Raw genomic sequence first — 7,793 nt, 5'->3', positions numbered from 1 at the left:
GTCCCCACCCAGATCCAACAATTGTTAACATTTTGCTATACTTGCTCTCAAGACTCTCCTCTGTGTGTTTGTGTGTGTGTGTATACACTATGGGAGAGTATAGTATATATGTGTGTATAGTATACACATATATGCTTCTCTGGTTGCTCAGTGGCAAAGAATCTGCCTGCAATGCAGGAGGTGTGGGAGATTCAGGTTCAATCCCTGGGTTGCGAAGATCCCCTGGAGGAGGAACGGGCAACCCACTCCAGTATTCTTGCCTGGAGAATCCCCATAGATAGAGGAGCCTGGCGGGCTTGGGGTTGCAGTCCATGGGGTTGCAAAGAGTCGGACATGACTAAAGCGACTAAGCACAGTATATATATATATATATATATATATATACACTAAGTTACTCTCTATACATCAATATATACCTATATATATATAATATATACCTATATGTATATAAAACTTATACTTACATATATATGTATACTTACAAAAAGCATGTATAAATATATACTTTTATACTATATATATTACACTTACGTGTAATGTATTTTAATATAATGTACAGTAATAAAAGTATATAGATTTTTCCTCTTTTTTTACTCTTCTGAAAGGTCGCTGAAAGCGGCCATCATAACACGGGAGGAGCCGGCTTCAACCGTTCGAAAGTACATTCTTGCCCATCCACTCATCTTCTCAGATCCCAGAAGCAGGCAGGCAGGCAGGCCTGATTATTAATCTCATCACACAGATGAGAACGCCGGGCCCCCGCAGGGAGAGGAGACTTCTCGGCCCTGTGGACGGGCAGTGGTGGGGTTGGAAACCGGCCCCCTTTTCATCTCTGTTTAAGCCAGGGGCCATAGGAGCAAAGGACCATGCATCTCTCTCAGTCTGTGTCCCCCGCATTACTGCTCTGCACAAGGTCTTGGTTTTTGTTTTTCTAATCTCTTCCGGCCCTTCTCTATCCTATTTCTGCACTCCCCAAGGCATCAACTGTCCTCAGTTTGGTATGTGTCTTTGCGTCCGTTACCTGTGGCTGCAGTGATGTGTATTAAGGTGGTCTGTGGTCCCCAGCGCGCAGCTCATAAAGCAGCATCCTTGGTTCCCTGAAAGAGCGCTGGAGTGATAAAGGTGAAATGGGTGTGTGTTTGTTTTTCTATAACAAGCCCCTTTCAAACACACCTGACTTTATGTTGCTATGATTTTGGAAAGCCCCTAGCTAATCACAGGATGGGGGCTGGTTGCCAAGGGAACCAGCCACGTGATTAGAGGAATAGAATTTGCAGCTTCATCCCCCGACCTCTGGAGAGGGAAGAGGGGCTGGAGGTTAGATTAATCATCAACTGCCAATGGTTTAACCAATCATGCCTATGTAATGAAACCTCAAAAACAAAATCGCAAATATTGAAAAAAAGTACTGAAAAATCAGTCCTATTTCTACTGATTTGAAATGCTATTTTCAAAAAATTTTATCTGTTTAGCTGTGTCGGGTCTTCACTGAATCAAGCGGGATCTTCCATTGCATCCCAGAGACTCTCTAGCTGTGGCTCGTGGGCTCAGTAGTTGAGACACACGGGCTTTAGCTGCAGTGTGCGGGCTTAGCTGCTCCACAGCCTGTAGGACTTTAGTTTTCCAACCAGGGATCAAACCCACGGCTCCTGCATTGCAAGGCGGATTCTTAACCCCTGGACCAGCAGGGAAGTCCCTGAAATGTTATTTTTAATCACAAGCCACAGACATGGGCAACCCTCAATGCCCCTTTTCACTTGATCCAGGTCAAGTTCGCATATGTACCCGGGGCGATCCTCCCCACAGCCCACTCCGGGGCACCAGCCAGCTCCATCTGTCCCCCAGGCCCAGTCCTCCTTCCCAGACCCACAGGGCCTGAGGAGTCCCCTTGGCCCTGCATTCAAACTGGGGCTGCTGCAGGCGAGCCGGTGTGAAGGGGATGGGGACCAGAATGCCTGGGGGAGCCAGGAGGGCTGGGGGGAGGTAGGACACACCTAGCCCTGGGGAATAGTCTGTTCCCAAGGACCTACCTGGCCATGTACCTTTGGGGTGACTCATGGGACAGGGTGGGGCTCCCAGAGATGTCTGATGACCCGAGCCCACCCTCAGCCCATTCCCCAGCCCCAGCCCCCAGCACCCTCCCACCCCCTGCCCCCACCGCCCTGGCTGCCTGGATTCAGGGCTCGGACAAGGCGCAGGGACTGGAGGGCGAAGCTGAGCCTGACGCTTCCATGAAACAACGCGTGGAGGCCTTGGGCCACCTCCACTGGGGAGCGGAGCAACGGGGGCCGAGGGCTTGGAGGGAGAGGCCAGGATGACTAATGGGGCATTCCTCTCTGTCCCTCAGAGGGGAGAGGTCCAAGTCGGGGAGAAGAATGGTTGCCAAGGGCGACACATTCTTCCCGGGGATAACTTCAGCCTGCATCACCCCACAGGGAGTGGGGTTTCGGGGAGGTGGGGACTGGAGTGTCTGTGCCGAAGGAGCTTAGAGATGCTCACTCATCTGATGGGGGAAGGGAGACTGAGGCCAACAGAGGGGGGCAGGGCTGCCTGCGGGGCTCACCCAGAGGAGGAGGAATCAAGGGTGACCCCTGGGCTCCTGTCCCTAGAGGTCCAGGCTGGGAGCAGTGGTGGTCGGTGGAGAGAGGGCCAGGACACGGCTGCAGCAGGCCCTGGGGAGGAGAGGAGGAGGCCAGGAAAGCTGGGTCAAGGGGCCCGCGTGAGCCCGGCCCTTCCTGCCTCCTAGCCTCTGCACACGCTGTGTCTGCAGCTCTCACCACGGCCCCCTGCCTGGCTCACGTCCCCAACACTGTGAGGGTGGGTGGATCAGTCTGCTCCAGCCGCCAGGGCAGAACGCCCCAGACCAGGTAGCTTAACAGAAGACCTTTACATTCTCCTGGTTCTGGAGGCCGGAAGGCCAAGATCACATGGGCAGGGCTGGAGTCTTCTGGACCTCTCTCCTTGGCTCATCCCCTTCCTGCCTCCTCACCTGGTCTGTCCCCTGCGGAACCCCGGTGTCTCTGTGTCCTAATCTCTTCTTATAAAGGCACCAGTCTGATGGGGGTCACGTCCCCACCCTCAAGGACTTAATTACCTCTTAACTTCATTATCTCTTTAAAGACCCTCTCTCCAAATACGGCCACACTCTGGAAGCCCCCTGGAGGCCCAGCGGTTAGGACTGGGCACTTTCACTGCAGGGGGCACAGGTTCCATGCCAGTCAAGGGAACTAACTAAACAGCCACACGCTGAGGCTTCAACGTAGGAATTTGGAGGAACACGGTTCCATCTGTAGTGGTCCGCTCCCCGGCCCCCACCGTGAGTGGGACTGGATCTGACCCTCCCTCTGCGTGGCCTGGAGGGCCTCTGGGCTGGGTCCCTGGACCTGTTGTCCCGCCCAGCAGCTGCCCCTCCCCCCTTCCGAGGGGACGGGTGGGGGTGGGTGGGGTGGCCGGGCTGCAGAGTGAGCAGCGGGGTGTGGCTCTGTCCATCTGCTCCTGTTTCACGTTGGCCCATCCCGAGAAGGTGGTGCCTGCCCTGCCCTCTACCAGGGCCCTGGCAGCTCCCCAGGCTGCTGTGGGCAGGACGGGAGGGGCCCCAGGGAACCCAGGAGGCAGCGGGCTGGGCAGGCCCAGAGCTGGACATGCCCTTCCTGCCTTCCAGCTTCCTCCTTAGGACGGCGGGGCGGGGTGGGGGCAGGGGGGCAGCGCTCTGCAGAAAGTGCTTGAGTCGCCATCCTCCAGAGGCACCAGTGAACCGGCCCTTAGGATGGGATACCAGCCCTAGGGCCCTTCCTAGGAGGCAGAGAGTCACAAACCCCAACAAGGCTCCGAGGTGCTCCAACATGAAGGGAAATTCTTTCATTTCCGTGAGCGCAAAGCCAAACAAGAACAGGCTTCCCCGGTGGCTCAGTGGTAAAAAATCCGCCTGTAGGAGCCGCTGGAGACATGGGTTCGATCCCTGGGTCAGGAAGATCCCCTGGAGGAGGGCATGGTAACCGACTCCAGCATTCTTGCCTGGAGAATTCCCATGGACAGAGGAGCCTGACAGGCTACAGTCCATGGGATCACAAAAATTCGGACACAAGTGAAGCAAACAGGAGCTCCTCGTGTTCCCCCAGTGTTCCCCCAGTGCCTGGGGCCTGGCACCTTCCCGGGCATGCAACGCCCTTCTTACATCCAGGACACGGCTTTCCTACTGCTATGTGACCCCCACCAGCCAGCACTACCCAAATGACGTCTCTGCTCGAACTCGGCCCCCTCACCCCCACTCTGGAAGCCCCCCATAGTTGGGGGGGCAGAACCTGTATCTGCACCTCCCCCTGCAGCACCCAGAGGGTGGGACGTGCCAGGCGGCCAGGGCACCCACACCAGACAAAGAAGTGGGTGCCCTGGCCAGCCCATTCTGGCCGGTGTGAAGGGCTATTTGTCTTTTATAAAACATTCAGGCAACAAAATATGTATTACATACCTACTGGGAGCCGGGCACTGTGCTAGCTCTAGGGGGCGCCCTGGTGAGCAAAGCACATGTGGTCCCTGCCATCCTGGAGTTGAGGGTTTAGCGGAGGAGACACAAAAACTCACTGTTTTAAATGTTTGATTACAAAATGGAAAGAAAAGATGTGGAGGAGGAAAAGAACACGGCTCTAGGAGAGCTGAGGGGTCAGGAAGGGCTTCCCTGAGGAAGCGTGAATGGAGCTGAGAAGCGATCTAGAGAAAGGGGCCTGGAGTGGAGGCATGGTCTCCATCGAGGGAAAAGCAAGTGCAAAGGCCCCGTGGCAGGATGGGAGGAGGGGCTAACAGAGGCATAAATTCAGGGAGCAAGGGATGGACCTGGGGCCTCGCGAATGAGAAGACCTGCTCACACAGGGAGGAAACCTCTGACGGGGGAGCAAAGGTGTGACACCATTAAGGGTATCATCGAGTTCCTCTGGATGCCGGGAGGAAAACGGGGCTGGGGAGCAGGGGTGCAGACGTGGGGAGACCAGCAAAGGGGCGGCTGCTGACACCCATCAAGAAACCGGGGTGGTGGGCCTGGGGGACTGCAGGGAGTTCTGGGAACTCCCAGATGGAGAGAAACGGATGCTTCAGAGGTGAGAGGAATAAAGTGAACCCCAAGGGTGAGAGGGAGGGAGGGGTGCTGGCCGGTTTCTACCTGCTGTCATTCTGTTGCCTTTGATTTTTGGCCCAATGAGTCATCTGTGAGTCATCGCCCCCACAATCACTGCTGTTTTTTCCTTTTTCACAATGAACTTGTTTTTAACCACTGAGCCATTATGTGATGGGCCAATGGATTTGGAGGTACTTCCCCAAGTACAGCCCTGGAGAAAATGGAAAACATCATTTAATAAAGAGATTCTCCACAATGCGGTTCTCACCAGGCTCCCTGCTCCAGGCTGTCACGAGCTGGCCCTGGCGGTCTAGCTGGTGACCCTCTCGAGCGTGACTCTGAGGCAGAAGGCCCCAGCACAGCTCCCCAGGGCCTAGCGTGATGGTGCCTGGGCTGGTGATGACCAGGCCCGCCGCCCCAACTCCGTGTGGACTCCGTGATGCCCGGGCACGCCTGCTCTGGGGCAGCATGCCCACAGCCCAGTAGGCTCACTCGGTGGCCTTCTGCTGACCAGGGCTGGCTTCCATTTTTGTAAAATACTAATGATTTGATTAGTGTTCTTGTGGATTCACTCACCTACAATGACATTCTCAGAACCCCCTTTTCCAGGGGATCGGCTCTAAGGCTGGGGTGACAGGTCCATTTTCAGAACATAAGGGGCCCCATTTTGCATTCATACCCATTCCCAGATCAGAAACCTGGGCACAGGAGGGACTTCCCTGGTGGTCCAGTGGTTAAGAATCTGCCTTCTTAAAAAAAAAAAAAAAAAGAATCTGCCTTCTTGTATAAACTTTAATTATGTCGAATTGGTTCACAGTGCTTTTCAGGTCTGCTATATGCTTCTGCTTCTTTGTACTTTCATTCTATTAATTTCTGAGAGTTTGATATTGACATTCCAACTAAATATCTTAATTTATATACCTGAAACAACTGTAATTAAGTGGAACTATATGTAACTTTGTTCTGTATTTTCCATGCCTCCTGTAAATGTGTTACTATATTTTCATAGTTTTAAAATTAAAAAAGAAAGATTTAAAAAAAAAAAGAATCTGCCTTCTAATGCAGGGGACATGTGTTTGAACCCTGGTTGAGGAACTAAGTAAGATTCCACGTGCTGTGGGGCAACGAAGCCACAGCTAAGGCCTGACACAGCCAGATAAATAATTTTTTTTTTTTTAATGAAGGAAAGATACCCAAGCACAGCCTCTCCCTATGGCTTGTCTCCCATGTCTAAGAAGTGCCGGATTCCTCCAATCACCTCCCAGATATTTCTAGAATCCACCTCTTCCTCTCCAACCTGTTTCGTCTGCCCTGGCTCAGGGCTGATTCCATATGCCTGGAAGACCAGGTCACCCTCCCTCTTACCTGGCTCCCGGCCCCCCGGCCCTGCTGCCGTGGCCCCAGGAACCACCTGTGCCACCACAAGGCACGACTATTTACACCTGATCTCCCCTTGTTCCACTCTTTCTCCTTCCCTCCTCCTTTCCTCTGTCTTGACTTCCATTTGCCTCCTGAGAAGCGTCTCACCCTAGTTAGTCCCCTTGACCATCAGGTGGGGTCAGTTGCCTCCCCTGCCCAGTCTTCACTCACCACGTTGCAATGTCTGTTTAGAGCTCGTCTCCACCGTCAAGCCCCAAGTGGCCTCGATGAGAGCAGCTCCTCAGAGGGGCTCAGAGACGCTGTTTGGAAGTGAGTGGCGGCCCCAGGGATGCACGGGACATCACAGGACTCTGAATCCGCCAAGATTATGGCACTAACCAGCCACCAAAGGACCCCGGGACACGCAAGAGCCAGGGGTAATTCCTGCTCCTGGCTGATCCTCCATCTTTGGGCAGGTTTGTTCATCTTTTCACTCAGCAAACACCAGTGGATCCCTCTTTCTCACTATCACTTCCTTCCTGGGCAGGCCCCAAGCCAGGCATCCTGGGTCTTAAGGGCCTTGTTGTCTGATATTGGGGCCAGGCCTGGGAGGGACCGTGGGAGTTGGGCTCCACTGACGATAGCTGGCATGGCGCAGGCCCAACTTTTAACCCTCCTCCAATTCTAAGAATGAGCCTCTCAGATGGCTCGGAGGCGAAGAATCGGCTGCCAAAGTAGGAGACACGGATTCAATCCCCGAGTTGGGAAGATCCCCTGGAGAGGGAAATGGCAACCCACTCTAGTATTCTTGCCTGGAGAATCCCATGGACGAAGGAGCCTGGCGGGCTATAGTCCATGGAGTTGCAAAGAGTCAGACACAACTGAATGACTAAACAACAATTCCAAGAATCCAAGAGGATCCTGGGCTCTACGGCAGCAGAATTCCAAAAGTGGCAGTCTGAAGGGGTTGGCTCTCATGGCCAGGTGTCACCCAGGACACCAGGGCCTGAGCTCCCAACTGCACCGAGAGCAGGTCTTGTGGCTGATGAGGATGCAGGCAGGGTGGGAGAGGGACCACGGGGACCAGGGGTGCATGGGTTTTGAAAGCAAACTCCCCTGAAGCGTTTACCTGGGAAGGAGTACTGCTAAATCCACCTGCGATAGTGGTGGGTTTCCTGGCCCCATTGGGGGTGGATTTCCCTGGGGCCATCAGGAGATGGGGGCATCCTGATGCATGGTTAGGGTTAGCAATCAAGAGGACAGGCTCGGGGCAGCGCCCGAGCTCGTGCCGGGGGGGGGGCAGGCTGCACAGGGCGGAGCCAGGCTG

Source organism: Cervus canadensis, chromosome 32 (genome assembly GCF_019320065.1).
Source record: "Cervus canadensis isolate Bull #8, Minnesota chromosome 32, ASM1932006v1, whole genome shotgun sequence".
NCBI classification, from domain to species: Eukaryota; Metazoa; Chordata; class Mammalia; order Artiodactyla; family Cervidae; genus Cervus; species Cervus canadensis.
The sequence above is the reverse complement of the archived record's forward strand: the minus strand, read 5'-3'. Positions refer to the sequence as shown.